Source organism: Vombatus ursinus, unplaced genomic scaffold, assembly GCF_900497805.2.
Source record: "Vombatus ursinus unplaced genomic scaffold, bare-nosed wombat genome assembly UNPS02009205.1, whole genome shotgun sequence".
Classification (NCBI taxonomy): Eukaryota; Metazoa; Chordata; class Mammalia; order Diprotodontia; family Vombatidae; genus Vombatus; species Vombatus ursinus.
The window spans coordinates 53917418-53932479 of record NW_020948983.1 but is presented as its reverse complement, the minus strand read 5'-3'; the positions used below and the strand labels follow the sequence as shown (position 1 = coordinate 53932479).

The window sequence follows — 15062 nt, the reverse complement described above, 5'->3', positions numbered from 1 at the left end:
TGGAGAACTCTTAAGACCTAAAGAACTTCCTTGCTGACTACTTTTAATCTCCATTCCAGTGGCTTTTACTTACTTTTATCTTTTTTAGTTGTTTTATTATCTGGAAGTTGTTGGTTATGTTTTTATTAAAGAAATTGTTTATCTGAACCCTTAGGGTCAGAGTCACTCCATTGCAATAGATATGAGTTGCCACTTTGGTGATGGTGAGGTCACGTGTGTAAACATCCCTCGGTGTGCCTCAGTTGAAGTGAGAATATGTGTCAAAGGAGTTGAGGAGATTGATGACTGAGATGTAAAATGAGGAAAATAAGATAGCACCTTTTTCAGAAGGTTGTTATGAGGTTCAAAAGAGATAATGAATATAGGCTATTTTGCACGCTTAAAAGTTCTGTCTGAATTTCAAGTGTTATTCCACTAGAATATAAGCTTCTCCTATAGAAAAGAAAAATTAAATCCCATACATAACAAGTTATTAATAACAGCATTTTTGTGGTAGCAAAAAACTAGAAACAGAGTGGATGCTCCGTTTTTGGAAATAAAAATCAATCAATAAACATTTATTAAGCACCCACTGTGTGCTAGGTACTGTGCTAACTGCTGGGTATACAAAGAAGGACAAAAGACAGTTCCTGCTATCCTGGAACTTACAGGCTAATGAGGAAGACAGTATGTTTGAAAACAAGCTATATACAGAGTAAATTGGAAATGATAACAAAAAGAAGGCATGAACATTAAGGGAGATTAGGAAACGGTTCCTGTAGAAGGTAGAATTTTAATGGGGACTTCAAAAAAGCTAGGAAGCCCAGGAAGCAGAGATGAGGAGGGAGAGCATTGCAGCCATGGGAAAACAACCAGTGAAAATGCTTGACATTGGGAGCAGTATCTTATGTAAGGAATAGCAGGGTTTATAGTATCACTTGGTAGAGGAATGAGTAGTGGGGAGATTGGCATAAGAAGAATGGAAAGGTATGGTGAGAGGGGAAGTTATGAAAGGTTTAAATACAAAATAGAGGATTTATGCTTGATCCTAAAGGTAGTAGAGAGCCGTTGGAGTTTGTTGTGCATTTTTGTAGTGCTTAAAGATTTGCAAAACACTTTACAAATTTTATCTTTCTTTATCCTCACAACAACCCTGGGAAGCAGATACAGTTATAATATCCATTTTATAGATGAGGATATTAAGGCAGACAGGTTAAGTGACCTATCCACAGTCGCACAGTGAATGTCTGAGTCTATATTTGAACTCAGGTTTTCCTGACTCTAAGTCCAGTGCTCTATTCACTGCACTACATAGCTGCTAAACAATGGCTAAACAAATTGGGGCATTAGGGTTAGGGGTACCTAGGTAGCCCAGTGGATGAAGTGCCAGGCCTGGAGTGAGGAAGACTCATCTTCCTGAGTTCAAATCCAGCCTCAGACACTTACTAGATCTGTGACCCTGGGCAACTCACTTACCCCTGATTGCCTCAGTTTTCTCATCTGTCAAATTTGTTAGAGAAGGAAATGGCAAACAACTCCATTATCTTTGCCAAGAAAACCCCAAATGGGGTCATGAAGAGTTGGACATGACTGAAAAATGACTGAACAACAACAGGGTTAAGGGATATGAGTAAAGAAAAATGAGGTAACTCAATTATACAAATTTTTAAAACTCATGAACAAAATGAATGCAACCAGAATAGTGAGGCAATCTGTCAAGTGGGGAACAAATTCTGTAACATATGTCTTCCCCATAAAATATTATAATTGAGTTTTATAGGGCATTTACATGAAAATATGAAGCTAATCCCTAATAGATAATTGGTCAAAGCATATGAACACAGAGTTTTTAAAAGACCTGTAAGCATGTAACAACCATATTTTTTAAAGCTCCATATCACTAACAGTAAGAGAAATGCAAATTAGAATACATCTGATATTTTATGTTACATCTATCAAATTAGCAAAAATGATTAAAATGGGAATAGTTGGAAGGGCAAGGGAAAAGACCTAGGAATCACTTCAACTGCTTCACAAAACAATTTGAAATTTTCCAAGAACTGTTTGTCCCGGGAATCCTAATCTTGGGCATATACTTAAAGGAAGTCAAAGGCAGAAAGATTTCATATATACCAAATGTTAATAGCAATTTTTTTTTATGGTAGCAGAACACTGTTAAGAAGGTTGGTTGCTGGGACAGCTAGGTGGCACAGTGAATAGAGCACTGGCCCTGAAATCAGGAGGACCTGAGTTCAAATCCAACCTCAGACACTTGACTCTTACTAGCTGTGTGACCCTACGCAAGTCACTTAACCCCGGATGCGTCACCAAAAGAAAAAAGAAAGAAAGTTGATTGCTGTAATACCATATATATTGCAAGGTTGTAATGTGTGTCAAATAATATGTATAAAGTACTTTGCATACCTTTAAGTCCCATGTAAATGGCTCTGAGTCTTATTCTCTAGCCACTCTGGCACACTACCAACTATAGTACATAAATGTTTTTTTTGTTTGTTTTGTTTTGTTTCATTTTACTTACTACGGTACATAAATATTAGCTAACATTTTTATATATGTAATATTCCTTTTTACTTGATTATTTGGCATTTTGCATTTTTCTGTCTTATGATAATTTTTGAAGTTGACATATTTTGGCCAAAGATGGTATACTATTGGTAATGAGTATGAAGATATCAATGATTTATGAGTCAGTCTTCTATCTTGAACATGTATACTGATAAATGGCATCTGATAAAATTTTTTAACAGTCATGTCTTCTAAGGCATAGGTTTGACCATGGCACTTTTCTGCTTCAGAAACAAATACCTTAGCTTGCTGTTTGAGGCCCTGCAGTCTGCCCTGCTCCCAATCTAGCTTTCCAGCCTTATTTCACATTGTTCTCCTGTCACAGTCTATTCCAGACAAATTAAACAATTTACTTTTTATCAAATATAACATTCCATCTTTTGACCCCGTGTATTTGTTGTTGTTTTTTAAAGTTTTAAATATTTTATTTTTTCCTAATTACATGTAAAACAATTTTTAACATTCATTTTTTAAAAAAAGTTTTGAATTCCAAATTCCATTTCTCCTTCCCTCTCTTCTCCCCCCCTCTACCTCCAGATGGCAAATAATCTGATATAGGTTATACATGTGCAAATGTGCAATCATGTAAAACATTTCCATATTAGTCATTTTGTACAAGAACATTCAGAAAGAAAGAAAAAGGAAGGAAGGAAAAAAGAAAGAGAAAAATAGTATGCTTCAGTCTGTCTTTAGATGATATCAGTTCTTTCCCTGGAGGCAGAAAGCATTTTTCATTATGAGTACTTTGGGATTGTCTTGGATCGTTGTATTGCTGAGAATAGCTAAGTCATTTGCCGTTCTTCATCGTACAGTATCGCTATTACTGTATACAGTTTTTTCCTGATTATGCTTACTTCACTTTGTTATAATTTCATGTGTCTTTGCAGTTTTTGCTAAACTCATCCTGCTTGTCATTTCTTATAGCACAATAATATTCCATTGCAATAATATACCACAATTTGTTCAGCCATTCTCAGTTGATGGGCATTCCCTCAACTTCCAATTCTTAGCCACCACAAAAGAACTGCTATAAATATTTTTGTACAAATAAATTCTTTTCTCTTTTCTTTATGTGAATTTGTACAAGCTATGTAAAAGAATTTGTACCCAGTGATGTACTCTTTCCTCAACTCTTCCTCTCAGAATCCTCCAAAGTCACTTCCTTCATAAAACCTTCTCAAATTCCACCTTGTTTGTAAAGACTTCTTGATCTCCCCAAGTTCTATCACTTTTTTTTTTTGGCTTTTTGGTGAGACAGTCGGGGTTAAGTGACTTGCCCAGGGTCACACAGCTATTGTCAAGTGTCGGAGGCCAGATTTGAGCGCAAGTGCTCCTGACCCCAAGGCAGAAGCTCTATCTACTGTGCCACCTAGCTGCCCCTGTCCAGTATCTTTCTATTTACTTGATAATTTACATTCAGCCCACTATTAGATAGTAATATCTTAATTTGAAGTTAGGCGTATAGAGTGACTAAAGTGTCCATGACCTTTATACCCTAAGGAAATTACTGATAAAAAAGAAAGGTTTCCATGCACACCATAGAATTTATAGTGGTACTTGATGAAATAGCCAGGAACTGGAAGTAAGGTAGCTTATCGTTAATTGAGGACTGGTAAAATACATTTTGGTATGTTTATGTCATGAAATATTACTGTGTTGTAAGAAGTGACAAATAGAGAAACATGGAAAGACTTATGTGAACTAAAGTGTACATAGCCAGTAAAACACTATGCACAATGACTAATAATATAAATGGAAAGAATGACCATAAAACAATTAAAACAATGTTTCAGTATTATAAGCAATGAACTTAGCTTCAATGTCCCCAAGTGTTGAACATTGCATACAAGATACATTTTTTTCCCCCAAAGTTTTCTTGAATTTTTTTCCTCTTCTTTCCCTTTAAAAAAAAAAATCTTTGTGATAAAGAATGGGTTTCTAGGATCAGTGGGTGAAAAGAGCTATAAGGAAAATTCTAAGTGATTTAAAAAATTAATTTTTTTCAAAAATGAAAAAAATAAAAACTTTTTGAGTTTATATTTAGCACCATTGGTGCTTAGCACATTACCTTCCTTGCCTTTGTAGACATTTAATGTTTCACAAAATGAATTATTTTGTTTTTTTTTTTCTTTTCCTCCTGGTAAGTTGAAGATGATCAGTTATCATTCTTATTAGGAAAAGGAAGGAGAAAAAAAATTTCAACTTTATGTCCTTTCATTTACCATTACCTGTCTAGGGATTCAAGGGTAGAGGACAATGTATAGATGAACAGTTGATTAATTCTATCCTGAAAAAGGAAGAAACCGAAAGCCCATCTATAGGGTCAGTGTTCTCCATATAATTTTCTCCTGCCTTGGTCACATCTTGTACAGGTGCCCTGAAAAATTTAGGATTTAATTACAAATATGACTTTATTAATATTGGCAATAAATGATTGACAATTATTTTATGTTTTAATTTCTTTGCATTTTTATTTTGTTTTGTATTGCATCTTGTTATTGTCCAAAATGAAACTAAAAGTATCTGGGATGGAGTGTGTTTCAGTATGCTCTTTCTCTGAGGAGTCTTGAATAAAGTAGTGGTGAGAAACATTGTTCTCTTTACTCTAGCTTTCTCGTTATTAGGGAATGAGAGCAGTAATTGAGTTCTTTTCCATATAAAAGCAGAATTTGCCTTGAGCATTACATCCCAGTAAGGTGGCTGTCTGTTGTCAGTTTAGATTTTCAGCAGGATGTGTGTTCCACAGGCCTATGATTTTGGAAAATGGCCAAACTCCTATTTGAAATATAATTAGCATCTGGCACAAAATATGTACTTGAAGGACTGCTTCTGCCATTTTAGCTCCATTTTGCTGGTCTCTTCATTATATTGCATATGTGTGTTTTCTGAGGTGTCTTGCAGCAGAGGTACTCTCTTAATTGTTTGTCTTCTCTGTGACTACAACCTTTTTGAACTCACATAGGCCTATTAGCTATGGAATACATGTGTGCATTTTTTTCTATTCAAATCTATTCTGGAAAAGTACTTTGATAGTTCAGTTGGTTGAACATTCCATGGCCATCTGTTCAAAAATATTGGCTATACAACATAACAACCAGGTCCCATAATCTGTTTTGAGTAGTTTTGTATTCCAGATGTAGACCCACTTTTAACAGTATATACTTAAAAGATTTCTGCTTTTTGCTTTTTTACTCTCTGTCAGTGAGACCAGGCTGAAAATTTCCTACTAAAGTTTTCCAAAAAAGAATAAAAGAAGTAGATTGTTGTTTCTCTATATGAATAATGGAAATACATTGTTGGTTATGGTATTTTATTTTCTGAATTCATTATCCCAAGAAAATAATTTTTTTAAAAACTCAAGTTTTTCCTCTAAGAAGAAAAAAAGTCTTAATCAACAACAGTATTAGAACAAAAAGCCAGAAACAAATTGTACACAATGATAAGAGAATATTACAAAAAAAATTTGGTATTTGCGTATCATGGAATATTATTGTGTCTTAAGGAACAGTGACTAGGAAGATTGAAGAGAAACCTAGAAAGACTTATACAGACTAATAAGCTGTAAAAAGCAAAAGAACAATAAACACAGTGACTATAACAATATAAATGAAAACAACATCGTAAGGCAACAAAAAAATTCAGGGCAATTTTATTTCTGGGATCTTCAGAGATCTCAATTGGGAGTATTTAAAAAAATATTTTAAATGTTTCTACAACTCTTAACAGCCTTTTCTAGCAATGACTTATTGAAATTCAACATAAGAAAAGAAGAAAAGACCAGAAGGCATTCTAGAGCATAGATGGGAATTTGGTTTGGAAAGTTTGATTTCTGAGGAACTTATTTCACAATGATGGAGATATTCTTGAATGATGTTTTTATTTAAGTATCTGAAAAATGTTTTTACATGGTATAGTTCTTTTATTTCCATATTCAGAACTAAGAAAGTATAGTTGAAATTTATCTTCCATCTATTATATTAAATTGAAAAACTTTTATATGAGTGAAATCAATGCAAGTAGGATAAGGGAAGCTGATGGGGAAATTTTTATCCATCAAATATCTTTGGTGAGTATCTGATATCCAAGATATACATGGAATTAAAAATATGACCAAAAGCCTATCACTAATGAATAAATTGTCAGAGAGTATAAACTAACAGTTCTGAAAAGAACTGCAAACAATAATCATATGAAAGAATAACAGTATTAAGGAAGAAGTAAATCAAAATAACTCTGAAGTTTTAGCTTATATGCAGCAAATTGGCAAAGAGGATGAAAAATGGGAATAGATAGTATTAGAGGGGTAGAAAAAGACAGGCATATTACTATAGGTTTAGAGTTACGTGGAGTTATGATTTCATTTAATCATTCTGGAAAGCAAATTGGAATTTGGCTAACAAAATGCCTCAAGTATTCCTATCCTTTGACCCAGAGATCCATTGCTAGGTACATATCCCAAAGAAATTAAAGATAGAAAGATGCTAGATATATTGAAATATTTCTAGCATTGTTTATTGTAGTAGCAAAAAACTAGGAATAAAGCAAATAAAAATCTATTAGGGAATTACTGAAGTTGTGGTACATCACTGTAATGGAGTATTTTTCTGCTGTAAGAATCAATGAATCTGATAAAGACAGAAGCAAGGGAAGATTTGTGTGAACTGATGAGGAGTGAATAAAGACAGAACCAGGAAAACAAAATACGTCATGACTGCATCAATGTAAATGGAAAGATATACCCCCAAACAACAATACAAACCAAAACTGGACACTATGTAATAATAATGACCAACCCTGGACTCAAAAAAGAGATAAAAAAAATGCAAACAAATATCACTGCCACAGAGGTTGGGGGAACTATGAATGAAAAGTAGTGCATGTACTGTCAAACTCAATTGATATTTAGTTTTGCTGAGTGACCTTTTCTTTTATTCTTTGTTATAAGGAATATTACTCTGGAGGAGGGGTCAGAGGTGCACGTACACACACACACACACACACACACACACACAGTTTTGGGTTGGGTTTTTTTTCTTTTTGTAAGTAGTATTTTATTTTTTCCAATTACATGTGAAGATATTTTTCAACATTAATTTTTTATAAGATTTTGAGTTTCAAATTTTTTCTCCCTCTCTTTCTGCCATTCACCATCCCCGAGACAGCAAGCAGTCTGATATAGGTTATACATATGCAAACATATTTCTACATTAGTCATGTTATGAAAGAAGAAACAGAACAAAAGGAGAAAGCCACAACAAAAAACAAAAAAAGTGACAGTAGCTTGTTTCAATCTGCATTCTTACTCTCTGGAGGTAGATAGCATTTTCCATCATTAGTCTTTTGGAATTACCTTGGATCATTGTGTTGCTGAGAAGAGCTAAGTCAATCATAGTGGATCATCACACAGTGTTGCTGTTACTGTAGACAATGTTCTCCTGGTTCTGCTCACTCAATCATCAGCATCAGTTCGTGTGATTCTTTCCAGATTTTTCTGAAAGCCTCCTCCTGCTCATCATTTCTTATAGCACAATAGTGTTCCATTGCATTCATATACTACAACTTGTTCAGCCATTCCCTGGTTGATGGGCATCCCCTCAGTTTCCAATTCTTGGCCACCACAAAAAGAGCTGCTATAAATATTTTTGGTCCTCTTTTGTTTTTTATAATCTCTTTGGGATACAGAGCTAGTGGTAGTATTGCTGGATCAAAGGGTATGCACAGTTTTATAGCCCTTTGGGCATAGTTCCAAACTACTTATTGTCCCAATTTTCCTGTATCTTCTCTAACATTTATCATTTTCCAGTTTTGTCATGTTAACCAATCTGATAAGTGTGATGTTTACCTCAGAGTTGTTTTAATTTGCATTTCTCTAATCAATAATGATTTAGAGCATTCATATGACTGTAGTTAGTTTTAATTTTTTTTCTGAAAACTGCCTGTTCCTATCCTTTGACCATTTATCACTTGGGGAATGACTTGTATTCTTATAAATTTGACTCAGTTCTCTGTATATTTGAGAAAGGAGGCCTTTATGAATGTTAAAAATTGTTTTTACATGCAACTGGGAAATAAGATACACAGGCAATGGGGTATAGAAATCTATTTTACCCTATAGGAAAATAGAAGGGGAAGGAGATAAGAGAAGAGGAGGGGCATGATAGAAGGATGGGCAGAATGGGGGAAGGGGTAATCAGAATACACGCCATTGGGAGCAGCTAGGTGGTGCAGTGGATAGAGCACCACCCCTGAAGTCAGGAGGACCTGAGTTCAAATACAGTTTCAGACCAGACACTTGACACGCTAGCAGTGTGACCCTGGACTAGTCACTTAACCCCCAATTGCCTTACAAAAAAACAGACAAAAAAGAATACATACCGTCTTGGGGTTGGGGAGAGGGGAGAGATGAGGAGAAAATTTGGAACTCAATTTTGTGGAAATGAATGTTGAAAACTAAAATTAATAAATAAAATTTAGAAAAAAGAACCTAAAAAATTAATTTAAAAAAAAAGGCCTTTATCAGAGACACTGTCTGTAAAGATTGTTTCTTAGCTTTCTGCTTTCCTTCTAATCTTGGTTGCATTGGTTTTGTTTGTGCAAAAACTTTTTAACTTAATGTAATGAAAATTTTTTTTCTTTTGTATTTCATAATGTTCTCTATCTCATTCGGTCATAAATTCTTCCTTTGGAGCAGCATGGTGATGCAGTGGATAGAGCACTGGCCCTGGATTCAGGAGGACCTGAGTTTAAATCTAGCCTCAGACACATAACACTTCCTAGCTGTGTGACCCTGGGCAAGTCACTTAACCCCATTGCCTAGTGGGCAAAAAAAAAAAAAAGAAAAGAAAAGATAAAAAAGATTAATAAATAAATAGATAAATTCTTCCCTTCTCCATTGAGAAGGCAAACTATTCCTTGGTCTCCTAATTTGCTTATGGCATCACCCTTTATGTCTAAATCATGTATCCATTTTGACCTTATCTTGGTATACTGTGTGAGGTGCTGGTCTATGCCTAATTTCTGCTATACTGTTTACCAGTTTTCCCAGAAGTTTTTGTCAGATAGTGAGTTCTTATCCCAGAAGCTGTAGTTTATCAAACAGTAGATTACTATAGTCATTTATTACTTTGTCTTGTGTACTAATCCATTCCACTGATCTTCCACTCTGTTTCTTAACCAGTACCAAATAGTTTTGGTGATTGATGCTTTATAATATAGTTTAGATCTGGTACTGCTAGGAGAGGCACGTATGTTTTAAAATTAAACTAAAAAACAAGCGAACAAAAAAGAATGAAACTTTAAAAAGCACAATATATTTCCTTACTTTCTTTTATTTTGAAATATTATGATAGGAAAATATTTTATTTCTGCTTAAATTTGACCATAAATTTTCTTCTTGGGTTTCAGGAACCAATAAAATCACGTGCCCCACAGCTTCATTTAGAGTACAGGTTTTACAAACAGCTCGGCAATACAGGTAAGTCAGGCTTTTCTCTTTATAGAAAGTTCCTTATCAGGAAGCTCCATATGATATCAACTGGACTTTATTTTATACCTGTATCCAACCAGTCTCCACTTGTTGCTTTCCAAACAAACTTAAAAGATGATTGAGTTTTGTCTTCTGAAATTATCATTTAGTTGTTGGATGGATCTTTCTTAATATAATAGTGCTCCCTTGATAACTGGCCTTTGTGTATTTTTGGACACTGGAACATTGATTTTAAAATCTCTTCGTACTTAGTAATGACAAGTAAGTGCTGAATTACAATTCACTGTGTTCACTCTTTCTGGAAAGGATAGTGATTTTAAAGGCTTTTCAGAACACCTAATACTTTGTTGATTTATCTGTTCTAATTTACTTGCAACTATTTCCACTTGATTCTTTTTGAAGATTCGTTTATCGTTTCAGGGAAAGAAACATAAATTTTTAAACTGGAAACTTTCATGTATTTAAATGTTTGTACTGGTTCCCTGACTCATATTTTCTTATTAAAAATAGCAGAATCCTGACCCCTTAAAAGCTCCTTAGAGTAAGCCTGATCCTCCTTCAAATCTGTTTTGACTCAAGAGGGATTCAGCTATGCAGATGTCACTAGTGCTCTAAGTTTCCCCTGGGAATATTGAATCCTTCAGATCTTCCTTAGTATCTAACAGAAATTTTGTTACAGATTGTGTATTTTCATGGTAATAGCATTGTGTAAATGACTGAAACATGATTTATATAAAGTTCAAGTGCTGATGGAGTATCTCTGAAATACTGTTTCCAAAAAAAAATTAAAAAAATCAGACTAGTAGGAGGAGATTCACAGTTTGAAATCTTCTTTTTCCATTCTTCCCTATGTAGAAAAATGTTCATCTTGGTTATGTTTGCCTAGTTCATAATCAGGGACCTCAATCCCCTATCTCTCTTCATTGGCTCTTGGTGACTTCATCGCTTCCCAGCACTTTATTATCATCTCTATGCAGATTGACTCTTAGTTTTAGTTGTCCAGGCCTCATCTCTTTCCTGAGCTGTAGTATGGTATCACCATCTGCCTATAGGACATTTTGAACTGGATTTTATAAAGTCTTTTCAAACTTAATATATCCATAACAAAATTAATATCTTTGCCTCAAAACCTACCCTTTTTCACTTTTTTTTTATTAATTTCTGATTTCATTAGTCTAGGGAGTTCCTAGTGAGGAATTTCCTCCACTAATGCATATTGTTAATTTTCTTATTCTTTTGAGAGAATCACTATCCTTCCAGTAAGCCAAATTCACAACCCTTACATATTTTCATTACAATTATCTGAATACTTCTAAGAATGTATTTTTATTTATTATGACAGTTCTCTATTGCATAACATGATGAGAATCTATGTTGCAATGAGCCCTACTTTCCCTTCTTCCTTGTGGCTCTGTTTACTCTTAACTTTCAAACTTTTTCCTCTTGGAATGAAAATGCTTTTTTTTTTTTTTTTTTGAAAGAATGAAAAGATATAATTTGACTCCTTATTTACTTCATCCCACATATCCAGTAGGTCAATTCTGCCTCCACAGCACTCCTCAGATCCATCCCCTTCTCTACTTAAATATTCACTACCTTCTCAAAGGCTCAGATTAATTCAATAGCCTCCTAATGGGTTTCCCTCTTCCACTTCTCTCCTGTCTCTGATCTGTTCTCCACATAGTTATCAAAGTGATATGCTTAAGCAGAGGGTCTCCTCAATAAGCTAGGGTGGCTTTCTGTTCCTGTTAGGATCAAATACCAGCCCTTCAGGACCTGATTCTAATCTGCTTTTCAAACTGTAATGTAGCATGTCTTTGGCACTCTGTGGTCGAACCAAAATGGCCTTGTTGCTGTTCGTCACACTTGACACAGGCTTTGCCTCCAGGCCTAGAATTTCGCCCCCCCCCTCCCCTAGAAGCTCTGGTTTTCTTTAAAGCTCAGCTCAAGTGATACCATTTACAAAAGCCTTTCCTGTCTCTCCCCATCCCTTACCCTCTTCAGCAGCTCACCCTTTGCCTCAAATTACTCTTTATTTACTTGGCCTATGTATTGTATATATTAATGGATGAGTTTTCTCTCCTGATACAGAGTAGTAAGATCCTTGAGGACAAGTACTGTTTCAGTACTTGTAGAACACTTTTGTGTTCTTAGCAGTTCTCATAATGCTTAGTACATAGGCTTTTGTAGGTATCTTAAAATGTCATTGAGTCCAACACCTTCATTTTATAGCTGAATGGAGTCCAGAAAAGTGAAGTAATTTGGTAAAGATCACACAGGAAACATACCTAACCTATTCCCCTGATCCACCACTCTGTTTATTAGCCAGTACCAAGTAGTTTTGATGATTACTGCTTTATAATACAATTTAGGATCTGGAATGGCTAGGCCACCTTCCTCTTCATTTCTTTTCATTAGTTCCCTTGATATTCTGGACCTTTTGTTATTCCAAATGAATCTTGTTATTATATTTTCTAGCTCCATAAAATAATTTTTTGGTAGTTTGATTGGTATGGCACTGAATAAGTAAATTAGCTTAGGTAGAATTGTCATTTTTGTTATATAAGCTTGGCCCACCCATGAGCACTGATGTTTTTCCAGTTATTTAGATCTGACTTTATTTGCGTGAAAAGTGTTTTGTAATTGTGTTCATATAGTTCCTGAGCTTGTTTAGGTAAGTAGACTCCTAAATATTTTATTGTGTCTATAGTAACTTTAAATGGAATTTCTCTTTCTATCTCTTGCTATTGGGTTTTTGATAATATGTAGAAATGCCAGTGATTTATGTGGGTTTATTATATAGCCTGCAACTTTGCTAAAGTTGTTTATTATTTCAAGTAGTTTTTTACTTGATTCTCTAGAATTATCTAAGTATATCATCATATCTTCTGCAAAGAGTGATAGCTTTGTTTCTTCTTTGCCTATTCTACTACCTTCGATTTCTTTTTCTTCCCATTGCTAAAGCTAATGTTTCTAATACCACATTGTACGATGACTAACTTTGATAGACTTAGCCCTTCTCAGCAATGTAAGGATCTAAGACATCTCCAAAAGTCTCCTGCTGTCCACATCCAAAGAAATAACTATGGAGTTTGAATGCAGATTGAAGCATACTATTTGCTATTTTTTTTTCTTCTGTTTTGTTTTGTTTCCTCTTTCTTGTGGTTCCTCCTGTTGGTTCTAATTATTCCTTACAACATGACTAATGTGAAAATATGTTTAATAGGAATGTATATGTAAAGCCTATATCGAGATTGCGTGCTGTCTTGAGGGGTGAGGAGAAAAATTTAAAACTCAAAAGCTTTTGGAAGTGATTGTTGATAAATCAAAGTAAATTAATAAAAAATTAAAAAGAAAAAAAAGATCACACAGAAAGTAAATATTAGAGGTGGAATTCAAACCCAGAGTTTCTGACTTCAGAGCCAGTGCTTTTGCCATTGCATATTTGTTGATTGATTGATACCATAAGCTCAGCATGTTCTTTTAAGGCTAAGCTTAGATGTCCCTTTAATTCTGCTTTCTGCCATCACTTTTTAGTGTTGGTCTACTTTGTTATCTTATATTTGCTTATATTTGAACATATTCTGTCTCTCAGTAGAAAGTATTCTCCTTGAGGGCAGGCATTTTTTTCCTTTATATATGCCCTGTGCCCATCACAGTGCTTTGCACATGATAAGTGCTGAATGAAAGTATGTTGAACTGAATTAAATATTCCTCTTTCATAACACACTGGTCATCATAATAATAGATAAGGAGCCCCAGATTAAGGATAAACAAAGAAGTTGAAATGAATAGTATTTTATATCCCTGTATAACTCCTAGCATTTTGCCTTACCTATCATGGTAGGCTCTCTGTCAGTATTTGTTGGCTATGTGATTGATTATATATCCTTAAGTGCAGGGTGCCTTTGGGCCCCCTGGTTGAGAGTACCTAAATAAATGGCATTGTCCTAAACACTTAGCCTCAAATAAACATTTTACCTTAAGTCCCACCTTCTCCAGAGGTTTCTAAAAATACTTTGTTGTATGTTTTGAAACATACTTTCTAGGTTGCTCCTGATATCTCTAAGGTTCTTGGTAATAATAACGTGCTGAGCTCAGCTAACAAAGCCAAACTTATTCTGTAGACCTCAGAATATAAAGTATGCTGAGTTAAGGCTACTGTGGGGAGTTAGACTTGTTTGGTGGGTCTGAACTCTTCCCATGTCTAAATTAGAGCCAAAGCCAATTTACTTCAAATTGATAACCTGTATTCCGCATGGAGAAGGAATCTCACAAATGTATTCTGTATGGAGAACAAGAGCTTGATTACCTGTAGTATACTAGTTTCTTGATACTCCATGGAATCATGAGGTGGAACTAACAAATAGCAATTTGGACAGAATTGGACTTCTAACCATTAGTGCTGTTCGAAAGGTGGGGGAGTTTATCATCAGGCCACTTAAGTGACAACACATCAAGCCAGTAAATCTTTCTCAGTTATCTGTTGCGTGCAAGGAGTTTGGCAAGTTTCTGTCATGGTGGAATATTTTATTGCTCTGATGGATCTTGTGTCTGATTGATATAGACACTCCTTCCAGTGGTGCTTTCTCATCTGTGTGACTCCAGCCCATAGCCTTCTGTAAATAATACACTGAGTATTCATCAAGTGCTCAGGACAAGGTTAGGCAGTCTGTTTCTCTACATTGTATGTATGATTACCATTGAAACATAGAGTCTACTAATTATCTATCATTCTTGCTAAATGACTGGCTTTTATTTTCTTTTCCAGGCATATATCTTTTTGATGATATACTCTGTCACGTTTCCTATGTAGTTCTTCGTTGTTAATATACTTCAATTTATACCTACCAATTATGTGTATCTCCATTGCTTTTTGGGTAACCTTCGACTTTAATTCTTCTGAGAATGTAGTATTCTAAAAATTCACAGGCATACAGCATCACTGGAAGGCTTTTTTAAAAAATAATTTTTATTGTTCTTTTGGTTATACATCTCCTAAATTTATCCC

The 15062-nt window shown here is 34.8% G+C and overlaps 1 protein-coding gene across 2 annotated transcripts in view; it reads left to right on the top strand.

The window, feature by feature from the left end:
* CSNK1G1 (casein kinase 1 gamma 1) overlaps nucleotides 1–15062 on the top strand; it is a 97733-nt gene that overhangs the window by 6429 nt on the left and 76242 nt on the right. For both annotated transcript variants that reach the window (XM_027851652.1, XM_027851651.1), the window contains exon 2: nucleotides 9970–10039. The gene's annotated coding sequence lies outside the window, so the exon portion shown is untranslated. The remainder of the gene's footprint in view (nucleotides 1–9969; nucleotides 10040–15062) is intronic.